The sequence below is a fragment of the Rhinolophus ferrumequinum genome (assembly GCF_004115265.2).
Source record: "Rhinolophus ferrumequinum isolate MPI-CBG mRhiFer1 chromosome 15 unlocalized genomic scaffold, mRhiFer1_v1.p scaffold_54_arrow_ctg1_1, whole genome shotgun sequence".
Taxonomy (NCBI): Eukaryota; Metazoa; Chordata; class Mammalia; order Chiroptera; family Rhinolophidae; genus Rhinolophus; species Rhinolophus ferrumequinum.
In genome coordinates, this window is record NW_022680357.1 from 5,411,153 (window position 1) to 5,436,190 (window position 25,038).

Consider the following 25,038-nt stretch of genomic DNA (forward strand, 5'->3'; position numbering starts at 1 on the left):
GATTTACAAACTACATTACTCTTTCAAACAGCTATCCACATTAGTTAGAATTGGGTTTAGCTCTGGGTTGGAGAAAACCTCCAAATAACAGTGGCTTAACAAGGCAAATTCTTTTTTCTCTGTAAAATGTCCAGAAGGCTCAATCCAGGGTTGATTCGGCAATTCATGATGTCAGAGAACCAGGTTCCTTTGATCTTATTGTTCCTTCACTGTCCAAGGAAGGAAAAGTCACTGTCCAATATCCAAAGGTCACCCTTTTGTCCAAGATAATTTCTGGAGCTTTAGCCAGAATTCCAGGCCGGGGGGCGGGTGGCGGGGGCAAGGAAGAGAAGAAAGGTATGCCTTCTCTCTATCTCCTGAGAATTTCACACACCACTTCTTCTCACATCTCATTGACCAGAACACAGTCAAATAGCCAGTCAACTTGCAAGACACTCAAGGAAATGTTGTTTTCTTGTTTTTTCCTCTCCAAACCTTTACGCTATTGCTGTCCTATATTTTACATTGATGTATGAGGTCTGAAAATTAAGTTTGCGAACTCATCCTAAAAAAAGTGCTACATACCTCACTGCTAAATGTCACTACGGTCACTTTCAAAGTACTCCCTTGGGAAGCTATGCACCAACACCAGTGCCTAGTCCACCCTTCAAAGCAATTTTGGAATACTTTTTCTGGAATGGCCATCAGAGCTGTCATCGTATTACCATTGATATCCTGAATGTCATCAAAATGTCTTCCTTTCAATATTTCCTTTATCTTCAGATAAAGAAAGAAGTCATTGGGAGCGAGATCAGGAGAGTAAGGAGGGAGGTCCAATACAGTTATTTGTTTACTTGCTAAAAGCTCCGTCACGGACAGTGCCATTGTCGTGATACAAGAGCCATGAATTGTTGGCGAAAAGTTCAGGTCGTTTTTGTCTAACTTTCTCATGCAGGCTTTTCAGCACTTCCAAATAGTAAACTTCATTAACTGTTTGTCCAGTTGATACAAATTCATAATGAATAATCCTTCTGACATGAAAAAAGTTTAGCAACATTGTTGCAACAAATTCCTGAACTTGTCAGATCTCATATGTAATAAACTCCACAATATAAGGTTTATTTTGCTTTAAAACAGTCAATTATATTTTGAAGAAAAACTCTTTTCTATTTCTCCTTTCCAGTGGTCTTCATTCCTTTATGTACATCCAAGTTTCCATCTGGTATCATTTTCCTTCTGACTGAAGAACATTCTCTAATATTTCTTATACTGTGTATATACATGAAACAAATTCTCTCAGCTACTGTGTATTTGAAAATGTTTTTTGAAGAATATTTTCATTAGATATAGAATTTTAGATTGACAGGGTTTTTTCTCTTTTAGTGCTTTAAAGATGTTCTAATGTCTTCTGGATTACATTGTTTCCGACAAGAAATCTATGGTAATTCTAACCTTTGTTCTCCTATATTTAATGTATCTTTTTCTTCTCTGAAATTTTAAATGTTTTTTTTCTCATTACCACTGGTTTTCAGCAATTTGGTGATGATACATCTGGGTTTGGTTTTCTTTATGGTTATTCTGCTTGCAATTCTTTAAGTTGGCTTAGATCTGCAGGTTTATAGTTTTCATCCAATTTGACAGAACTTTGGCCATTATTTCTTCCAATATGTTTCTTTCCTGACCCTCCCCCTACTGGAACTTCAATTATACAATTACACATACACATAGTTATATGTGCTTGATATTTGAAATACTGCTTGATATTTTCCCACAGACCGGAGAGGATCTGGTGGGTTTTTGTTTTTTTTTTAACTTTTTAAAATTCATTTTAAGTGTTTTTTCCCATCGGCTCCAAGTCAAGTAGTTGTTTCAATCTAGTAGTGGAGGACGCAGCTCACAGTGGCCCATGCAGGGATCAAACCAGCAACGTTGTTGTTAAGAGCACTGCGTTCTAACCAACTGAGCTAACCAGCAGCCCCACTGGTGGGTTTTTTTCTTCTTTCTTTCTGTGCTTTAGTGTGGATTGTATCCATTACTATGTTTACAAGTTCACTGATTTGTTCTTCTGTAGAGTCTAATCTGCTATTAATTCCATCTAGTGAAATTTGCATTTCACATATTGAATTTTTCAGCTCTATAAGATCCATTTGGTTATTTTTTTCCTACATTTCTCATTACTTAAGTGATTTCCTGTGAGTCTTTGAGCATATTTACAATAGGTGTTTTAAAGTCTTTGTCTTTTAGTCATGTCATCTTTCTCATTTCTGAGTCTGTTTCTATTGACTGATTTTACTCCAGATCATGGATCACATCTTGCTGCCTGTTCTCATTTCCAATATATTTTATTGGATGCCGGATGTTGTGACTTCTACATTGTTGAGTGCTAGGTTTTGTTGCCTTCTTTTCAAGAGTATTAGACTTTGTTCTAACAGGTAATTAGGTTACTTGCAGATTAAGTTAATTCTCTCGAGGCATGTTCTTAACCTTTGTTTGGATAGGTCTTTAAAGTCTTTGCTCTAGAAATAGTTTAGCCCAACTACTAAGGCTGACCTTTCTGAGGTCTCTATGAATGCCGTATGTATTCAGTGAGGATTCTCTCCTCTAGCTGGTTGGAACGCGAATATTTCCCAAGCCTAAGTGAACTCTTACAATTGTTAAGTTTACAGTTCTCCAGTTGTCCTTTAACCAGCCTCATGGAGTTTCACCCCACGTATAAGTGGCTTAGTATTCTGTAACAGTCTCCAGATTTCTGGAACTCTTTCTTTGCATAGGATCCTCCTCTCTGGGACTCTTTGCAAATTCCAATTGCTTTAGCCTCTCCAAATGCCTACGTTTGTCTCCTCAGCTCGATGAGATTGCCATGCTCTGCTTGAATTACCCCCAGTGGCCAGTAGGGTATACCAGAAATGTAAGGTTTGTTTGATATTAGAACATCTATTAAGGTGATTAACCACATTAACATATTAAAGGAGACACAAGATAATCTCAGTAGACAGATGCAGAAAAATCATTCAATCAAATTCAACAATTATCAATCATTTTTTGAAAAATTTTCAGCAGGGCGGCTGGGTGGCTCAGTTGGTTAGAGCAGGAGCTCTCAACAACAAGACTGCCGGTTCAATTCCCGCATGGGATGGTGGGCTGCGCCCCCTACAACTAAAGATAGAAAACGGCAAATGGATTTGGATCTGAGCTGCGCCCTCCACAACTAGACTGAAGGATGACTCAGGGCTGATGGGCCCTGGAGAAACACACTGTTCCCCAATAAAATTTATAAAAACAAAACATTAAAAAATTAAAATCAATAAAAATAAAAACTGTCAGCAAATTAGGGATAGAAACTTCCTTAATCTAATAAAAAGTATCTACAAAAAACTCTATAGTAAACTTAAAACATAACAGTAAAATGTTAACCTTGGGGCCGGCCCGGTGGCTCAGGCGGTTAGAGCTCTGTGCTCCTAACTCCAAAGGCTGCTGGTTCGATTCCCACATGGGCCAGTGGGCTCTCAACCACAAGGTTGCCAGTTCAATTCCTCGAGTCCCGCAAGGGATGGTGGGCTCCACCCCTTGCAACTGAGATTGAACATGGCACCTTGAGCTGAGCTGCCTCCCGGATAGCTCAGTTGGTTGAAGCACAGGCTCTCAACCACAAGGTTGCCAGTTTGATTCCTCGAGTCCTGCAAGGAATAGTGGGCAGCGCTCCCTGCAACTAAAATTGAACATGGCACCTTGAGCTGAGCTGCCACTGAGCTCCTGGATGGCTCAGTTGGTTGGAGCGCGTCCTCTCAACCACAAGGTTGCCGGTTCAACTCCCGCAAGGGATGGTGGGCTGTGCCCCCTGCAACTAGCAACGGCAACTGGACCTGGAGCTGAGCTGCGCCCTCCACAACTAAGACTGAAAGGACAACAACTTGAAGCTGAACAGCACCCTACACAACTAAGATTGAAAGGACAACAACTTGACTTGGAAAAAAAAAGTCCTGGAAGTACACACTGTTCCCCAATAAAGTCCTGTTCCCCTTCCCCAATAAAATCTTAAAAAAAAAAAAAATGTTAACCTTGAAAATCAGGAAGAACAACGATAACAGCTTTCACTGCTTCTATTCAACATAATTCAGAATGTTCCAGTCAGTATAATAATATAATTAGAAAAATTAAAGGTGTAAGGTTGAAAGGAGGAAACAAGTTTATCAGTTATTCATTCACAAATCAATATTCAGCACTTACTATGTACCGGGCACTGTTCTAGACACTAGAGACATATTACTGGAAAAAAGAAAATTCCTACCCTTATGGAACTTACATTCAAGTCAGAGGTGGGGAAAAGTCAGACAATAAACAAAATAAATAACCAAGAAAACTGTGTAGTCTTCTAAAAGGTGGTAAGTGCTACAGAGAAAAATAAAGCTGGAAGTAGAAGAGCAGAACCATGATTTAGACAAGCTCAGGGAACACTATTCACTTCCTAATCTATGGAAATGGCAACTGTGAAATTGTACAGGAGTGCTGGTAATGGGATGAGAGAATGGCTGAAATTTTAAATAGGGTCATCAGGGTAGGTGTCATTGAGAAGGAAACCTGTGGGCAAAGATTTGAAGGATGTGAGAGAGGGGACCATGTGGATATCTGGGGAACAATGTTCCAGGAAGAGTAAAGACTCACTTAGTAGGTATGGCGTGGACATGGGAGCCCACCTGGTGTGTTCCAGGAACATAAGGGAAACCAGTGTGGCCGAAGTGGAGGAAACCAGGGGGAGAGTGGCAGATGAACTCAGAGAGGCCCTGGGGGCCAAGCCCCCCTGAGGACTTGAGGATTTATTCAGAGCAGGATGGGCATCTGGAAATTTTTGAGAATTGAGGGGGTCTCATGATTTGTCTTAAATTTTTAAAAAGACTCCCTCGACTGACTGTGTTGAGCATAGCTTATAAGAAGGCAAGGGCAGAAGCAGGACACCCAGCTAGGAAGCTATTTCAATCGCCCAGGTGTGCCGTGATGGTAGTTTGGCCTAGCATAGCACCAGTGGAGGTAGTTCAAAGAGATGACATTATACATACATGCTCAAAGTAGAGCCAACAGGATTTGCACATTGGTCAGATAAGGAAGATAGAAGAGGAATCAAGATGACTCCAAGGTTATTAGCCTGAGCAACTGGAAGGAGGAAAGATGGAGAAGACATTACTAAAAAAGAAGGACTCTATCCTGGTTGCTTCCGCTACACCCATGAAAGCGAGTAGCTAGAGACACTTAAAAAGTCTCCTCTCGATTCCCATCCAGCAGGGTCTGCTGGCCAGACCACATCACATATCTGTGGAATTAACTCCCGGGGCAGCCCTTTGACTTGCACTGATCAAAAAAGCTGAGGGGGACCCAGCAGGCAACCTGCTTACCTTTCATCAGCAGCAAATGCGGTTCACATTTCACACCACTAGTGAAAGTGGGAAAGAAACGATTACCACATGTTTCCTTGATGAAAGCAGATTTAAATTCCAGCTTTCGTCTCCTAATTTGCAACACTACTTTGACAACAGTTTATTTTAAAGAATCATTTTGAGTCGTGGAATAACCACAGAATACATAAGGCATTTTTGAATTGTTTAACTGATTGTGGTATCAAAAGTCCAGTGATCAATTCAGTAAGTCTGCTTGACCCCAGAGTTATTCAATGACTACTTTATTGAGTACCTACTGTGGACCTCGATATTGAGGACCAAGTTGAGGCCTCACCATGATACCGATCTACTCACAGTGCGATTATCAACATTTGCTTACTTAACATAACATTAGAATATGATTCTTTTATTTTTAAATGGGCCTATTTATATCCAAATGCTGTGATCCATTGAGCTCACCTATTTACTATAGTTGGAGCTTCATGTCTGCTCTGCTACAAATCACTGACAGATTCTTCTCAAACACCCATGACCCAGGCACCGAGGTCAGCTCAGAGCCACATTTGTCATGATACACACAGGCTTTAAGAAAACGGATGAGCTGAGTTTTTCTATTTTGCTTTGTAACTATAATTAATTCTGTCAAGGCCATCAGAAAACTCACTTGGACTTGGTTTTCTTTTCTTCCCTTTAGCATACATGGGTTGTCAGGAAACATCCACTCCTCTGCGTTACCTGTGTTCAAGGAGAGGGAGATAATACTTGGGATAAAGTCTGACTTTTAGGACTAGAAAACTCCCTTTCAGGCAGCAGATAGTCTGAAAGCAAACACACAAAAGGAGTAAAACCAGTTGGTTAGAAAGGCAATGCAAGCCACCTTTTTGTGTGTGTGGTTTATTCCAAGACAAAGTGTGGGCTCATCACCTCACAGTCCAGACACACCCTCCCACCCCTGCAAGGGAAGGGCCAGAAAAGCAAAAAGCTGGGCCTAAGAACAACTGAAACATATGAAGTCAGTTTGTACCTTTTCAATTGCACCCAGCCAGTGTATCCAGAAGACAGGACACCAGACCTGAGATTAAACCCTGCTCTGAAAGTTGCCAGCTCGGGGCAAGTCATTATTTACCTCTCTGGGTCTCAAATTCTTCTTCTGTAAAATAAGGATACTCACCTTGCCCATCTCACAGAGTTTGGCAAGACCCAAATGAAAAAATGAGTGACAAAGTGCATTATGTACAAGGATGAAACATAGGCTAGGAAAATGTAACATGTTATTGTTAGTCTTAGCTCTGCCACTGACAGTGAGATCTTGGACAAGTTACATCAGTTCTTTAAGTTTACACATCTGTGAAGCAGTGAAAAGATTACCTATCTCGGACAATTAAAATAGGGATTAAGTCAAATAGCTAATATAAAGCAGACACTGTTGATTGGCTTTCCCAAGCCTTGGGGTGGGCTTCTCCTCTTAAATAAAAAGGTAAGGACTTGCTAAGAGAAAGCCCTTCCTCTTCTTATTCTTCTTCCTTCTTCTTGCGTAGAACATAAATGTGATGCCTGGACATACAGCAACCACCTTGCAACCATGAGACAGGAGGCTTGAGAATGAAGGTTTACAATAACAATAGAGGAGGGCCGGCTCAGGTGGTTGGAGCTCCATGCTCCTAACTCCAAAGGCTGCCGGTTCGATTCCCACATGGGCCAGTGGGCTCTCAACCACAAAGTTGCCAGTTCAATTCCCCGAGTCCCACAAGGGATGGTGGGCTCCACCCCCTGCAACGAAGATTGAACACGGCACCTTGAGCTGAGCTGCTGCTGAGCTCCCAGATGGTTGGAGCACCGGCTCTCAACCACAAGGTTGCCGGTTCGACTCCCACAAGGGATGGTGGGCTGCGCCCCCTGCAACTAGCAACAGCAACTGGACCTGGAGCTGAGCTGCGCCCTCCACAACTAAGACTGAAAGGACAACAACTTGACTTGGAAAAAAGTCCTGGAAGTACACACTGTTCCCCAATAAAAGTCCTGTTTCCCTTCCCCAATAAAATCTTAAAAAAAAAAACTAAAATAACAATAGAGGAATGGAAAAATGGAAAGAGACTGGGTTCCTGACGATCCAGCCCCAGAGTGTCTACCTGTGAACTTTCTGCTACATAAAAAATAATAATAATAATAATAAATAAATCTTTATTGGCATTAGCCTCTAAAACAGCGTTTTCTGTTACCTGTATCCATATGCATTCCAAACTGATACACTGTCTTAATTTACATTAACTCTGGTCCCTACAGAGCACAGCTGTGGAATATGGCCCTGGAATATGGCTTTTACTTCATTGGACAAGATTGCTGAAGTGAAATTAAAGTTTGAGAATTGGATGAAAAATGTTAATCATGGGAACTATGAGTAATTTGAGAATCCTCATATATTTCATAAGTGATGAAAAATCATAATGTTATTGTTAAAACAAAGAAGGTTATCAGTCAAAAGGAACTTTCCTAACTGGAAAAAGTCCTTTGGCAAATACTTCCCTTAAATGTCAATGAATATAACAAAAGAAGTGCAAGACTTGTACCATAAAAATTATAAAATATTGTGAACCAGAAAGTAGATTAGTGGTTACCAGGACAGAGATTGGGATGGGGTAGGGAGGTAATACGAAGGAATGAGGGTTTCTTTTGGAGGTGATGAATATGCTCTGGAATTAGATAGGGGTGATGGTTTTATGACTTGGAGAATATACCAAACACCACTGAATTGTACACAAGGGTGAATTTCATGACATGTGGATTATATCTCAAGAACAAGAGTAAAATGACAGGCCGGCCCGGTGGCTCAAGCTGTTAGAGCTCCATGCTCCTAACTCCGAAGGCTGCCGGTTCGATTCCCACATGGGCCAGTGGGCTCTCAACCACAAGGTTGCCAGTTCGATTCCTCGAGTCCCGGAAGGGATGGTGGGCTCCGCCCCCTGCAACTAAGATTGAACATGGCACCTTGAGCTGAGCTGCCGCTGAGCTCCTGGATGGCTCAGTTGGTTGGAGCGCGTCCTCTCAACCACAAGGTTGCCGGTTCAACTCCCGCAAGGGATGGTGGGCTGTGCCCCCTGCAACTAGCAACGGCAACTGGACCTGGAGCTGAGCTGCGCCCTCCACAACTAAGACTGAAAGGACAACAACTTGAAGCTGAACGGCATCCTCCACAACTAAGATTGAAAGGACAACAACTTGACTTGGAAAAAAGGCCTGGAAGTACACTGTTCCCCAATAAAGTCCTGTTCCCCTTCCCCAATACAATCGTTAAAAAAGAAGAAAAAAAGAGTAAAATGAAGAGGAAAAAGAATAAAACCAGCAAACAAAAAAGTAAATGAGATTCACTAGTTAATCAGAGCCCTTTCTGGACTTCCATATGAGTCTAATAAATAGACCTCTTAGCCAGAAGACACATTGTGAAAATTTCCACCAATGATAACTTGAACATTTTCCTCATAGTGCGTCCTCTTTGGCAGAATTCCAGGCATTTTCCCTCAGTGGTTATCTTGACATGGCTCATAAAGCAATGGAAAAAAATGCCATTTGTATCCACAGAGTTTGCAACACCCCTAGGCTCCAGAAAATAGCCCAGATCCTTTCATCGATTGCACTGTCAGTCCTCTTTGATTCAATATATGTGAGTCCCAGGATGACAAAGGCACAGCCCTGGTGATAATATTGTGGTCTGTTGCCTAGACTCATAATTGAAGGAAATACTAAATATCCATTAGGAATGAATAAAAATAAAGATGTAATTTTTTCCCATCTAAAAAAAGCCCATAAAGATGGATAGATATAAAATACTTTGTTCAGTTCCAGACATACAGTAGGTACTCAGCAAATGTTAGTGATTATAATTATTAGAGGACTGTCAGTGAATGTGTATAGAATTCACAGGCTTTCCATTTTTCCTTCTGTGCTGACTTCCTCTCCTTCCTCCCAAGGTCCCAATATTTGGTTACCCCTAGTTGGCCTGCCACAGTTCTGACAGATGACTCAAATGGCTAACAGAGCCTCATCGTGCTCCCTCTCTCCCTTCCCTTCCCTCCAAAGTTTGATCTTACACAAATCATTTCTTTGGGCTGTATCACAACTAAGTCATCCATACTTGCCATGCATGTGAGTGTGTGAATACATCATCTTTCATTGACCCCATGGCTTCCCTGTTTCTCCAGGAAGTAGGAAGGATGGTTCTGAGCCAAGACAGTGTGGTCTCCATGACAGCAAAGCAAAGTGGTTCACCCAAGGGACTGGACTTCTGACCTCAACCTCAACGTAGTAATCAACAAAAGAGCCAGCCTTAGGCTCCCACAGCCTCAACACCCACCCTCGCGACACGACCAGGCTCCAACCCGATCCTGCACTCTGGGTCCCACACTCCCAGTCATACTCTGACAAAGAGGCTGAGGTGGGGAGACCAAAGACACCAGACAGATCCAGGGTGTTCTCACCACACCCAGAGCCAAAAAAACCCCACTGAAAACAGAGAAGCAAAACCTACAAATAATCAAGGCTTGTTTCCAGACCTTCAGAGTCCTCCCACCAGGACCTATTTTTGTGTATGTGTTATAGCTATAGATGACATAGATCTATAGATGATACAGATATAAATGTGGATATAGATGGTGTAGATATATCTCAGTTAAATACTCTGTACACATTTTCCCATTCAATCCTGTCAACTTGGGAAGAAGTATTTTATTGATGAGAAAATTGAGAATTATAGAGATTTTTTTTTTTAACTTAGCCAAGATCACCAGCTGACAGATTTGAGTGAGGCTGGCACAAGATTTGAAGGCTCGGAAGTCCTCAAATGTACTCCTTCCACCTCGTTTTCACTGCACACTGAGAGCCCATTTCTCAGACTTCCCTGATGTCACGACTTTGTGTCTTCGCCCAGGGCTGACCCCACCAGCACAGCACTGTTTCCATCCTTCTGAGATCCTCCTTACACAACAGGCTCCAACTAAACCACTACCACCCCTCCCCCTAACCCTGCCTCCAACACCATGGGAAATTAATCAGTTCTTCCTGAATCTCCTCTGCCAGAGTGCAAGCTTCACTCATTGAATCAGGGGTTCACGGGCCAGGTCTTCCTCTTCACCCTCCGAATCTAGGTCTAGAAGACTAAGCCTGGGACTAAACCTGGGAATCCTCACGCTGAGCTCGGGGGCTCAGATGGAGCAGGACACCAGGAGTGTTGGTTGAATAAGCAAGCAAATCCAGCAATATTTTTATATCTCACAAATGTTAATTCAGAGTATTATCTTTCAGAAACAGTGGTACCTCGGTTTTCGACCGTAATCCGTTCCAGAAGACCATTCGAGTTCTGAAACGTTGGAAAACAGTCGACAGCTAGGCCTCAGGCTCTTGCACTCAGCGGAAGCCGCGCGACATGTTTGACTTGCGAGGCGTGTTTGAAAATCGAAGCATTTACTTCTGGGTTTATGGCGTCGTAAACCGAAATGTTCGTCAACAGAGACGTTCAAAAACCGAGGTACCACTGTAATTGATTATACCACAATTTTTAAAATGTAGGATACCGATTACTCACACACAATTTTTTAGTGTGCTAAAATATAAATAACACGAAATGTACCATTTTAAGCATTTCTCAGCGTCCAGTTCAGTGGCATTAAGTTCCTTCACATTGTGTACAGCCCTCACCACCGTCCGGCTCCGGAACTTTCTCACACTCTTCAAAGGAAACTCGGTCCCCACTAAGCAACACCCTATCTCCTCGTCCCTCAACCCCTGGCACCCACCCTTCCATTCTCTGTCTCTGTGAATATGATGACGGTAGGTACCTCACATAAGTGGAGTCACACAGTATATGTCTTTTTGTGACTGGCTTATTTCACTGAGCTTCATGTCCTCAAGGTCCACACATGTGGTAGCAGGCGTCAAAATCATATGATTTTTAAAAGACATTCACTGGATGAACTAATCAGAAACTGTTTGGGAGACAATGAGGAAAAACTGAGGGTTGCTAGATGGGCGGGGGGAGTGGGGGGTGGGGGGGAGGGGGAGGGGATTGGAGGGCAGTCGGTGACCACAGGATGGCCACGGGGTTTGAAAATTAATCTGGGGAACGTAATTTGGTGGTTACCAGAGCGTAAGGGGGTTGGGGGGTGGGGGATGAGGGTGAGGGGGATCAAATGTACGGTGATGGAAGGGGAGCTGACTCTGGGTGGTGAACACACAGTGTGATTTATGGATGATGTGATACAGAATTGCACAACTGAAATCTATGTAATTCTACTAACAATTGTCACCCCAATAAATTAAAAAATAAATAATAAAAAAAAATAATAAAAAAAATAAATTAATTAATAGGTTTCGTTTTTAGAACACTTTAAGATTTACATAAATATTGACCAAATACTACAGAGTTCCATATATCCATCTTCAGTTTCCCCTGTTATTAGCATATTGCCTTAGTGTAATTATTTTTTTTTGTATTTGATGAACCACTGTTGATATTAATAAACAGTTGCAATTAAAAAAAAAAAAAAAAAAGACATTCACTGGATCATCAAAAAATGTTGATGATTTTCTGTTATTGGCAGGGACCATACTCCAGGATCCAGGTGTGTGTTTTTTTTTTTTTTTTTTTTTAAAAAGGTAAATGACAGAGTCTCTGCTCCAAGGTGTCAGCCAACTAATCTCATTTTTAAAGGGTCCAACATGCTACTAGATGAGAGACAGACAACAAACGTGGCCATCCTCTCTACCCTTGAAAATGGCTTTCTACACTCCAGCCTATAGACTATTTCTCCATGTGAATCTATGGATTCCAGAAGGCAACTTAAAAATGGAAATGACTAATGGGAGGGCAGTGAGTAAACAAGTAACAGATGGAGTCCAGTATCGACTCCTCAGGCCATACCTGGAATAGCATAAAGTGGCCACTTACTTTGTCTGTGGATCTCTCTGAAAGTTCTAACAGGCACCAAGACTTTCCATCCAGTAAGATGCTCCTCCCACACCGAGGACCACCAGCATTCCTGCTGTGTTGCTGCCAAGAAGACCTTAGAAGGAATGAAGATCAGAGCTCCAGGAAGTGACGGAAACTGGAGAAAGGGAGATGGCATTCACTGAGCTCCTACTCAAAACCAAGTATTACACCAGGTGCTTCCACTCACAGTACCTCATTGAACAATTTCAACAACCAATTACAAGAGATGCCATCACCTCGTGTTTATGGATGCAGAAACTGAGGCTCAGATGAGTTAATACACTAACCAAGGCCACACGGTTGACTAGCGTCAGAACTAATTCAAACACATTTAGGCTTGTCCAACCTCAAGGCTCTTTCCTTTAGCCCACGATGCTTCTCATTCCATGATGGGAAGTGTTGCATTCCTCATCTCTAGCCCCACACTGCTATGCTATCCCACTTAAGACCCCAGACATACATCTTGAGAAAACAAACCAACGGTGGGACCAGCCAAAAGCACAAGAAAAGGGAGTCATCCTCTACCCGCAGAAACCGTGAAGGGGGTTGGGAAGAGCGGTCCCTCCAAAGAGGGCCATCTGGGAAGGACAAGCCTCCTATGAGACTTTAAAAGAGACAAGAGCAAATTCCTACAGCACCCACAGCTTCAGCATGGGCAGGACTTCTGGCTGAAATAAAGAAAGCTCAGGCAGCTTTTCTATTTAATGAGAGTTGAGTCATAAGAAGAAAGAAAAGTTGGCTCCAAGCTGATGCTGGGAGGATTCCCACCATGAAGCGCCTGCGTAGGTGTCTCCTGCAGCCGCATCCCCCACTCTCTCCTGTAGCCCTGATGCCACACCTTCTGGCACTTTCTCATGTACAGAGGCTGCAAAGAAGCAGGAAGCCTAGCCTAACTGGTTTGGGAGCGCTCACTTTGGCCAAACAAATGATTGGTGAGGATGTTGATAAGGAAGGCATTTCCAAGTGGTGGAATGGATCGTGGCTGGTCTTGTTTACCAGCTACAGTCTAATCTGAGGGTCAGTGCCGAGTTCCCAGCCAAAAACACCTCTCCACTTTGATGTCACTGCTCCTGAAATTTCACTTTCAACAATGCCTTTCTTTGTATTCCTCTCCCGGGGAGAAGTCTTCTTGGGAGGAGAACATTGATCAAGTCCTGGTAAAGTGTTAGACACAGAATCAAATGGCTCTTGAAGGTCACATCCTGCCCAGTGCAGGAATCTCTGACAGTACCTGCTTGTATATTCCAGGGATATAGACATCACAATCAGGCAAGGAAGCCTATTCCATGGTTGTACAGTTCTCATAAGTTCTTTACATTAAGCCAAAGGGTTTTGCCTATAGCTTCTTTTCCTCCACATATGACATAAGGAACACATGTGCTCCGTCTTCCAGGCAGTCTTGCGATCCCCCAAGCATCTCGGAAGAAACCCAGTTCTCTCAGGTCTTCCTTGTAGCATGCCTTTCGGAACCCCCAACCCCATCCAGGATGCCTCTGATGGACTCATTCCAAATTATCAACAAGATCTCTGCCTGTGTGTGACAAAACCACAAAGTGTAGGGTCCTGGTTATTTGTGGACACATGCACACACTTACACAACGTCACAATTGAGGGGAAAACAAAAGGCTCCAAACTGAGATAACACAATAGACCCAAGGGGATTCTCAGATGTGTGTGTTGGGCACTCCTGGATTCAGGAAGCAGCAGTTCCCTCATTAGTTCCCGCAAGTGGGAGGGCAACACGGTTAGGACACTTGAGGAAATAAGAAACAGAGGAATCTTCGTCATGGAGCCAGTTTTCAAGGACCCTTGGAAAAGTTAAACACCTGAGCCTTGTGGGAAGCGCAGGAATGCCAGGAGAGCGAGGCCTCCCAGGCACTGGAACTGGAAAGCCACTGGAAATCCAAAGCAGTGTGGGAGAGCAGACCCTCAGGCAGTAGGTATTCATGGCCCCCACTCCAGGGCTCTGCCATTGAAGTCATTCAGCTCCCCTCTCATACTCCGTCTCTTCTCATCTCTTTTTCTCTCCATTCTACCAAGTGTGTGGTTGATTCTGCTACATTTCCCAGCTCACTACAGCATAGCTCTCCAAGCCAGGCCCCGCAGAGGTCGCTGGCCACTGCTGTTCAGGGAACAGCCTGAGGAGACTCATCGGGAGCTGAAGACACTGCAGTTTCTCTCAGGATGGGACGGGAAGCAGGACCAGCCTGTGCCTGACCAACCTACCTAGTACACTCGTTGACCAGAAAGAGAACTAAGCACAGACGCAATAAACAAACACATACTTCGTGGCTATCGTGTCTCCATACAGAGAATTGGCTTGATTCTGATATCCAGATGGAGGGGACTCAGTGAGAATCACCCGTATGACCAACTGCTTCTTGCTGGAGATTATTTGGTGTGCCTAACAGGACCCCAACCCCAAACATCAGCCTTTCATCTGTCTACCATTTCACCTTCACCTCTCTGGGGCTTCCAGCTTCCTCTATTAAAATAAAAAAATGCTACTTAGGAATAAATTTAATGAAAGATGTGCAAGACTTCTATACTGAAGTCTACCAAATATTGTTGACAGAAATTAAAGAACACCTAAATAAATGAGGAGATGTACCATATTCATGGATTGGAAGACTCAATACTGTTAAGACATTAATTCTCCCCAAATTGATCCACAGATTCACTATAATCCCAATCAAAATTCCAGAAGGCTTTTTTTTTAGAAATTCACAAACAGATTCCAAAATTTAAGTGGAAATGAAAAAGACCTAGAATAGCCAAAATAATCTTAATAAAAAACAAAGTTGGAATACTTACCCTAGCTAATTTTAAGGCTTACTATAAACAACAGTAATCAAGACACTTTAGCATTAGTATACATAAATAGATCACTGGAACATAAAACAGGGTCCATAAACAGACCTACATCCCACAGTGGCCCACATGGGGATCGAACCGGCAACCTTATTGTTAAGAGCACCCTGCTCTAACCAACTAAGCTAACCGGCCACCCCTCCATAGCAGTTTTATTCATAATAGCCAAAACCATGTATAACAAAATAAATAAGGAAACTGTAGTAAAGTCATACTACTCAGCAATAATAAAAAAAAGAAAAAAAAAGACACAAACTACTGTCACAGCCACATAGGCAAACCTCAAAAACATGCTGAGTGAAAGAAGCGTTCCACAAACGAGTACCAAATATATGAGGTCTGACAATTACATTCGTGAACTTGCCATCATGCATTTATATTGGCAGCACTGTACAAACAGCGCAGTAAGGTTTCATACCGTTGGTATATCAGTGTCTCACAACTGTGTTCATGTCAACATGTGCCGTTGTCTTGCTGAGTGGCATTCATTATTGTGTGTCTGTTTTGTGTGCCATCGCGAGAATGTCTGAGCTTGAATTAGAGCAACGAGCAAACGTTAAATTTCTTGTTAAACTTGGCAAGAGTGGAAGTGAAATCAGGGACTTATTTGTCCAAATTTATGGGGATAATGCCATGAAGAAAACGGCAGTGTACAAATGGATTAAACATTTTTCTGAGGGGAGATAATGTGTCACTGATGAAGAGAGGTCAGGACAGCCAGTAACGAGCAGAACTAACAAAAACATTGCAAAAATTTGTCGAATTGTGCGTCAAAATTGTCGGATGGCTGTAAGAAGCAAAGCAGACCAAGTAAACATCGATAGAGAAATAGTTAGGAAAATCTTGGCATAAGAACGGTGTCTACAAAAATGGTCCTGAAGGGGGTGCTGGCCCGGTGGCTCAGGCGGTTAGAGCTCCATGCTCCTAACTCCGAAGGCTGCTGGTTCGATTCCCACATGGGCCAGTGACAAACAACGGCTTGGACTTGGGGCTGAGCCGCCAGTGGGCAGCCAGTTCGATTCCCACATGGGCCAGTGAGCTGCACCCTCTACAACTAGACTGAAAAACAATGATTTGACCTGGAACTGAGCTGCGGCCTCCACAACTAGATTGAAAACAATGACTTGATTTGGAGCTGAGCTGCACATCCCACAACTAGATTGAAAACAATGACTTGACATGGAGCTGATGGGTCTTGGAAAAACACACTGTACCCCACATTCCCCAATTAAAAAAGAAAGAAAGAAACATGGGTGTACCAATACAACTTTGAAACAAAGTGTCAAAGTGCACAATGGAAGTCAGCCAATTCTCCGAGACCAAAAAAGTTCCTTCAGTCCAAATCAAGAGTCAAAACGATGTGGCTCTAACCTTTTTTCGTATCAGAGGGATTATTCATTATGAATTTGTACCAACTGGACAGTTAGCCAAGTTTACTCTTTGGAAGTGCTGAAAAGGCTGCATGAAAAAATTAGATGAAAACAACCTGAACTTTTCACCAGCAATTCATGGCTCTTGTTTCACAACAGTGCACCAAGAGCACTCTCCCTACTCACCTGATCTGGCCCCCAGTGACTTCTTTCTTTACCCAAAGATAAAGGAAATATTGAAAGGAAGACATTTTGATGACATTTAGGACATCAAGGGTAATATGACGATAGCTCTGATGGCCATTCCAGAAAAGAGTTCTAAAATTGCTATGAAGGGTGGACTGGGTGCTGGCATCGATGCACAGCTTCCCAAGGGGAGTACTTCGAAGGTGACAGTAGTGATATTTAGCAATGAGTTATGTAGCCCTTTTTCTAGGATGAATTCGCGAACTTAATTGTCAGACCTCATATGATTCCAATTATATGAAGTTTTTCTAGAACAGGCATCAATAATGTATGTTGGAAAAAAACAGAATTGCAGTTACCTCTAGGATGAGTAGGGTGGAAATTGCCTGGGAAATGGTGTGAAGGCACTTTCTGAGGTGGTAAGAATATATCTTTTTTTAAATAACAGCTTTATTGAGATATATTCCATATGCCATAAAGTTCACCCTTTTAAAGTGTATAATGTGGTGATTTTTAGTATGTTCAGAGTTATGCAACTATCACCACTACCTAATTCCAGAAGAAACCTGATACCATTAGCACTCAGCTCTTACCCAGCCCCAGGCAACCACTAATCTACTTTCTGTCTCTATAGATTTGCCTATTATAGACACTTCATATCAATGGAACCATACATGTGGCCTTTTGTGTCTGGTTTCTTTCACTCAGCATAATGTTTTCAAGCTTCATCTACATTGTAGCATGTGTCAGTACTTCATTCCTTTTTATGGCTGAATTTTTCTGTTGTATGGACAGACCACATTGTTTTTCATAATAGAAATGTTTTATATCCATTTTTTAAAGATTTTATTGGGGAAGGGGAACAGGACTTTATTAGGGAACAGTGTGTTCTTCTAGAACTTTTTTCCAAGTCAAGTTGTTGTCCTTTCAGTCTTAGTTGTGGAGGGTGCAGCTCAGCTCCAGGTCCAGTTGCTGTTGCTAGCTGCAGGGGGCACAGCCCACCATCCCTTGCGGGAGTTGAACCGGGAACCTTGTGGTTGAGAGCCTATGCTCCAACCAACTGAGCCATCCGGGAGGCAGCTCAGCTCAAGGTGCCGTGTTCAATCTTAGTTGCAGGGGGCAGAGCCCACCATCCCTTGCGGGACTCGAGGAGTTCAACTGGCAACCTTGTGGTTGAGAGCCCACTGGCCCATGTGGGGATCGAACCGGCAGCCTTCGGAGTTAGGAGCATGGAGCTCTAACCGCCTGAGCCACTGGGCCGGCCCCACATTTTGTTTATCCATTCATTTATCATTTCAGTTAATGGACATTTGGGGAGGGACTTGACTGGAAAAGGCATAAAGGAACTTTCTGGGGTGACTGACACAGTAATTATATGAGTACATATATTTGTGAAAAATTATTGAACTGTACACTTAAACTATGTGCATTTTATTGAAAACTTATATAATCCAAAAAAAAAAAAGATCCAGAAAGAAAAGAATAAAGGAGGGAGAGAAAGAAAAAAAAGAATAAAGGAGAGAGAGAGACTATAGGAAGGGAGGGAGGGAGGGAGAGAGAGAAGGAAGAAAGGGAAGGAAAGAAGGAAGGGAAGGAGAAAATACAGATGATTCCTCCTTGTTTTAGCCACAGCCGTCGTGGGTTATTTGAGGCATGGGGAATCAGCCAAGTCCACACCACTGGCTTCTCCCATGGGCTGTTGCAAACAGTGGGGATCAAGCACTGCACCCCCATGACCCTGCCATTATCTTCGCATGCTCCCCAATCAGTTCTCATCACCTTTGTAGGGCACAGTCTGTCCTGCAGAGAAAACCCACCTTCTGTGCAGTGGGCTTGCCGGAGAAGGCCCTCAGCGGGGCCTGGGCCGTCTGCCTCAGACTGGCCCGGCCCCGCACAGGCCCTTGATCTGAGCACATTCCATTGAGAGCGCCTGAGTCCCCTGCCCACCAAGCAACTTTGTGATGCCAAGTTGTCTTCATAGGGAGATATTCCTGCTACAGGAGGGGGTTGATAACTGGTTAGCCTGGCAGTTCTAGCTCTTGATGAAAATCGAAAAACTGACGTCAGGTTTGACTTTTTTTTAAGTTTTGGGGTGTTTTTTTTAACCCCTGATGGGAGGCCATGTCAGAAGGGAGGAGGGAAGAACCTCCTAGGAAGGAGGTCTGAGGACTCTGCCACCAATTGCATCAGGACATCCTGAGCAATGAATACTTTGTCCCCTTGTCAAAAGACTCTTAGTATTCTGTACGTTAAAAAGCAAACAGTGGCGTTTTCATTTTGCTCAACCTTTTTGATCGTCTAGTGGTTGTAAGACCCTGTGTGTGGGGCTGGATATCTCTGTCCTAACTGGGTTGCAGGGTGAGGGCATCTGCAGAAAAAAACAACAACTAATAAGATGAAGTGACAGACACTAAGTGCTGGACCAGTGCAGGCTCCAGACCATGAACGCTGTGAAAGTTCAAAGAGCAGAGAGGCCACTTCACACCCTTCTGTCCACACGTGCTATGTGCCAATGAGATGGTACAATGGATGCGATGATTAATCAGGTGCAGCCACAGGATTCACATGCTCTCTCCCTCCCGCCCAGGCAGACTAACCTGCAAGCAAAGAATCAGAATGCACTGTGGGAGTCGTTACAATGGAGAGGTGTCTGAGTTCTGCCAATCAGGGACTTCTGCCTCAGAGGGGGCAGTAAGGTCCGAAGGCGGAGACATGCACAGTCCTCAGGGTGCACGGCTTCCTGTTACACCCTGCGTCAAGAGGCAACAAGATTTTCCCATGTCATGAGCAAAATAAAGAGGAAGAGATTCCCACCCTGGGAATAGCCTGGCTTCTTGAGCTAGGTTCTAGCCTGAGCCATTCCTAGATGGTTGACATCACAAACAACAATGAATGAACCAACTGTATCATCACACCTGCATCGCAGCATGAGACAGGTAGTAACTGGATGATGTTTGGTCACAAGGGTGAGAAAATCAGGAGATGGAAAGAAGACGAAGAAGAGAGGAAGGAAGGAGAGCGGGATGCAGGAGGAAAGAAAGAAGAAAGGGAGCCAGAGCTGGAGAGAAGGAGGAATGTGCATCTCCCTTTGTACGAGGAGTGCAGGCCGGACACTCCGAGATACAGGGAGCTTCCTTGGACTCTCAGAGAGTAAGCTCTGGGCCATGGCAGAGGAGCAGGCTGTGAGGCCAAGAGGACGGACTAGCCCCTGCTGGGTCTGGTACCGAACGTGTGTAAGCCACAGACCTTGTCTATGACGCCAGTCAGAGGAGAGCCTGAGAGACGATAGTAAATAGATTTTGCACATCATTTTTTTAAATTGTCATTACTTAAGTGCTAAAACATCTGAGAAGCACCATTTTCCTCCCTAAGCAATCAGAAATAATAAAAGGAGAACGCTCTGTACTTGGTAAATCTGCGTTGGTGTGGGCCCACACGGCCGAACATGGCGGAGGGGGTAGGCAAAGCTATGCAGATCCTCAGCAGAGTTCCAATCCCAGATGGTGCAGGCGTGGAGACTGAGGGGGCTGCAGCCAAAGGCAAACCAGGAGAGAAGCCAGCTCCAAAGAAAGGCGCAGGAGCAACATGGGGGGGAAGTGGACATTTGAAGCTCAGGTGGGCAGAGGCCCCCTGGAGAGGCCTGCACCGGTGTCCGCTGTCCTGGCCCCTCCTTTGCAACATTGGCTCCGGGATCACAGGCTATTGGCTGGCCTAGATCAGATGTGTGGAGCTTGAATGGAACATGCACAGACAGGAGAGCTGGGAGCTCTGGCTCTACTACCAATGGGCCATGTAGCACTGAACCAGTCATTTCTTCTCTCTGGATCCAATCCCTCATCTTGAAAAGGATGGTGGGTGGATGGGGCAACACACTTTTTTGGTAATGCCTAAGGCCTATAAAAGTATCCCTGTTGGAAGAAGAGAAGGGCTTGACAACCCTCCACCAAATTCTATCAAAATATGTTTCTAGCACCTCCAACCTTAAACTATTTGCCATCTTTCCTCTAGTTTTCTTAGCCACTTATCTTTCTTACCAGGCCAGTAGGCTTGCAAGGGGGCACCCCTCCAAATTTATCAAGGAGGGACCTGCTAAGTTGGATACATGCAGAGCAAAGCCTTGGGAAAGCTCTTCACACACATGCAAGTCTATGACTGAAGCCCAAATGCTCTCATGGTCTTGGTGGGGTTTCTTGGCTGTCTAGGGACCAGCCACATGCCATGGTGACACGTCCAGGGCTATGAAACTAATGGTGTGACTGCAGGCCATCAGAAGATGAAGGGGAATAACAGGTGTGGGAATTGGGAGGGCCTCATTAAGGCCCTACATAAAACAGCTTAGGCAATTGCTTACCCAATTCCTGAGAAGACCCACCAAACATGGTATTTTCTCTCCGGTCAGCCTCTGCAAATCCTGGGTTGGGGGGTGAGGCTCAGAGATACCCCAGGCTGGCTGACTCCTCCCTGTCCAACTTAGTATATCTGCCAAAGGAGGTTTGCTTGCCCCCACAGATGAAATAAAGGGGTTTCCTGGGTTAGAAGAACCTAAGGTATACTCAGGTAAGACAGAATCTGACGGAAGGAATTTGGGAATTCTGAACTGATTTGGGAAACTGGAGAGAGAGAGCGTGACTGAAATTCTGGATAGGAATGCAAATTCACCAAAAATTTGTAACATTCACTCCTGCTCAATAGAGTTGCCTACTAAGTAGTAACATTTACTATTATCACTATTACCGTTTTAGTTCTACTTTCAAAACGCAGCATTTTAAAAACAGCTTTATTGAGATATACTTCATAAGCGTAAGATTCACCCATTTAAATTGCACAATTCAGTGGTTTATAGCATGCTCACAGTTGTGAAACTATCACCACTATCTAATTTTAGAATATTTCGTTACCCCAAAAAGAAACCCCATACCCATTAGCAGTCAATCTGCATTCTGCCCCTCCCCTTCCTAGTCAATCTGCATTCTGCCCCTCCCCTTCCTAGTCAATCTGCATTCTGCCCCTCCCCCTCCTAGCCTTAGGCAACCACTAATCCAGGCGCATCTCTGTAGATTTAAAAGGTTGCACTTTGCCCCGTTAGGTACTTTTCATGCAATTAGGATATGGCATACATCAGATGGCAATAATGGCTTAAACAAGATCTCATGACCCATCTACAAATGGCCATAAAGCCCAAGAAAAGATGCTCAACATTACTGATCATTAGGGAAATGCAAATCAAAACCACAATGATATAATCACTCATTAGGATAGCTACTATTAAATCATTCAATCAATCAATCAATCAATCACAAGTGTTGGAGAGGATGTGGAAAAATTGGAACGCTTGTGCATTGTTTGTGGGAATGTAAAATGGTGCAGCCATTATGAAAAACAGTACAGTGGTTCTTCAAAAAATTAAAAATGGAATTATCAGCCAGTTCACTTCTAGATATAAACCCAAAAGAATTGAAAGCAGGGTCTCAGGAAGACATTGCATATCTATGTTCATAGCATAATTATTCTCAATAGCCAAAGATGGAAGCAAGCCAGATGTCCATTGACTGATGAAAGAATAAAAATATGGCTTTTTCAATATACTGGAGTATTATTCAGCCTTAAAAAGGAAAGAAATTGTGACACATGCTACAACATGGATGAACTTTGAAACAATTATGCTAAGCGAAATGAGCCAGTCACAAAACATATATATGTATATTGTATGAGTCCACTTATATGAGGTACCTAGAGCAGTCAAATTCATAGAGACAGGAAGTAGAATGGTGGTTGCCAAGGGTTGGGGAAGGGGGAATGGAGAGTTGTCATTTAGTGGGTACAGAGTTTCAGTTTTGAAAGACGAAAAAGAGTTCTGGAGAGGATGGTATTGACGGTTGCACAACAATATTAATGTACTTACTACCACTTGTACACTTAAAAATGTTTAAGATGATAAATTTTATATTATGTGTATTTTACAATAAAAAAAAAATGATCACGGGTTCCGTTCGGTGCTCCCACCACCGCCTATAGCAGAGCCCAGCAGCTCCCGCTGGGAGGAGCAGCAGCTGCCACGCAGCCCAGCTTCCCACCGGCACCACCGGCTTGCACACTCCCGGTCACCACGATGCCCAAGAGGAAGGCTGGCTCCGCCAAGGCGGCAGCGAAGGAGGAGCCCAAAAGGAGGTCGGAGAGTTTGTCAGCTAAACCTGCTCCTGCAAAAGTGGACATGAAGCCAAAAAAAAGTGGCAGGAAAGGATAAATCTGCAGACAAAAAAGTGCAAATAAAAGGGGAAAGAGGAGCAAAGGGAAAACAGGTCAAAGTGGCTCACCAAGAAACTAAAGATTTACCTGCAGAAAACAGAAAAACTAAAAACAAGGAGAGTCCAGCCTCTGAGGAAGCAGGAGAGAAAGAAGCCAACTCTGACTAATACCATACCATGTCTTATCAGTGGTCCCCGTCTCCCTTCTTACACAATCCAGAGGAAGATTTTCATCAACTATTTTGTAAAAGCAAGTTTTTTAATAGCTCTAGAAATGTTTTTAAGGAGGAGGGAATTCCACCTCATCCCATTTTTAAATGTAAATGCTTTTTTTAAAGAGGTGAAATCATGTGCTGGTTGTTTATTTTTTGGTACAACCAGAAAACAGTGGGATGTTGAATATGGGAGGCTTTGATTGTCATGGGTGTCAGCTTAACATTCCATAGATGGGGGTAGTTTTTATGTCCTATACTTCAAAGCAAACTAACTGGCCATTGGGAGTCAGTTGTGCATTTAAAATGTCTTAAATATTTTAAATTACTTCTATTCCCATGCTTTTGGTAGAATTGTTTCCTAACAAGACCACTCCTTGATCTTGGCTCTCCTGTCAGGATTTTGTGCACTCTGTACCATCTTTGGTCGTGGTAGTCCAGTTTTCCTAGTCATTCTGTTAATGTGCTGTGAAAGATTAAAAATTTGAGTATGTGATGTATAGGGTACTAAATTGTGAGTTAGGGAGACTTTGATGCAACAGCGTATCAACATTTGAAGATATTGGTACTTGATAGTCTGCTAAAGAAAATTAGCCTCCAAATTTGAGGCTGGAAAGTCACTGGAATAGCTGTTTAGAAAAGGATCAAACGGCATGACTTTTGAAGTTTTTGGTGCGTACGTTAAGAATTGTGTACAAATTGAAACGTCTGTGTACTTATCCTCAAAACAACCAATAAAACCTCGATTACGAAAGAAAGAAAAGAAATTTTTAAAACATGATCTCATGAACTATGCAAAAAGCCTTACACCAAGAGGTGCCTTTCTTAGGACACTCAAAAAGCCTACTTTTCTTCCTTTTAAAAATAAAATATAACCCTTTATTATAAACGAAACATAAGCTACTTAGCAAATATTTTTTTAAATGTTATTCACAGTGTGTGCTTTAAAAAACTAAACAAGCATAATTTGTTCTTTTCTCATTAATCCTTAAATATTAGCAAAGAAGTTTAATCAATTATTTTTGTAAGATGGCTTTTACTGAATGCTTATATGCAAAGAAGGATGCTAAGCATATAACATGCATTAATTCACGTACTCTTCCTGGGAAGTAGATCATTACTGATTCCATTTCACAGAAGCATAAGTGAGGCTCAGAGATATTAAATAATTTGCCCAGATACCCAATGCAGTCTTCTGTACCCAAGCCCAGTGTCAAGTGCTATTTCTGTTAAAGAACAAAAGTTCTGGGCCGGCCCGGCGGCTCAGGCGGTTAGAGCTCCATGCTCCTAACTCCGAAGGCTGCCGGTTCGATTCCCACATGGGCCAGTGGGCTCTCAACCACAAGGTTGCTGGTTCAATTCCTCAAGTCCCGCAAGGAATGGCGGGCAGCGCCCCCTGCAATTAAAATTGAACACGGCACCTTGAGCTGAGCTGCCACTGAGCTCCCGGATGGCTCAGTTGGTTGGAGCCTCTCAATCACAATGTTGCCAGTTCAATTCCTCGAGTCCCGCAAGGGATGGTGGGCTGCGCCCCCTGCAACTAGCAATGGCAACTGGACCTGAAGCTGAGCTGCGCTCTCCACAACTAAGATTGAAAGGACAACTTGAAGCTGAACGGCACCCTCCACAACTAAGACTGAAAGGACAACTTGAAGCTGAACGGCACCCTCCACAACTAAGACTGAAAGGACAACTTGACTTGGAAAAAAGTCCTGGAAGCACACACTGTTCCCCAATAAAGTCCTGTTCCCCTTCCCCCCCCAAAAAAAACACAAAAAGTTCTCAAAAAAACATGAAAATGTATTC

At 43.2% G+C, this 25,038-nt stretch overlaps 1 pseudogene; it reads left to right on the top strand.

Annotated features, from left to right (window-relative positions):
* The first annotated feature begins 22,884 nt into the window (after nt 1-22,884).
* On the top strand, nt 22,885-23,188 carry LOC117019388 (non-histone chromosomal protein HMG-14-like; annotated as a pseudogene).
* The last annotated feature ends 1,850 nt before the right edge of the window (nt 23,189-25,038 follow it).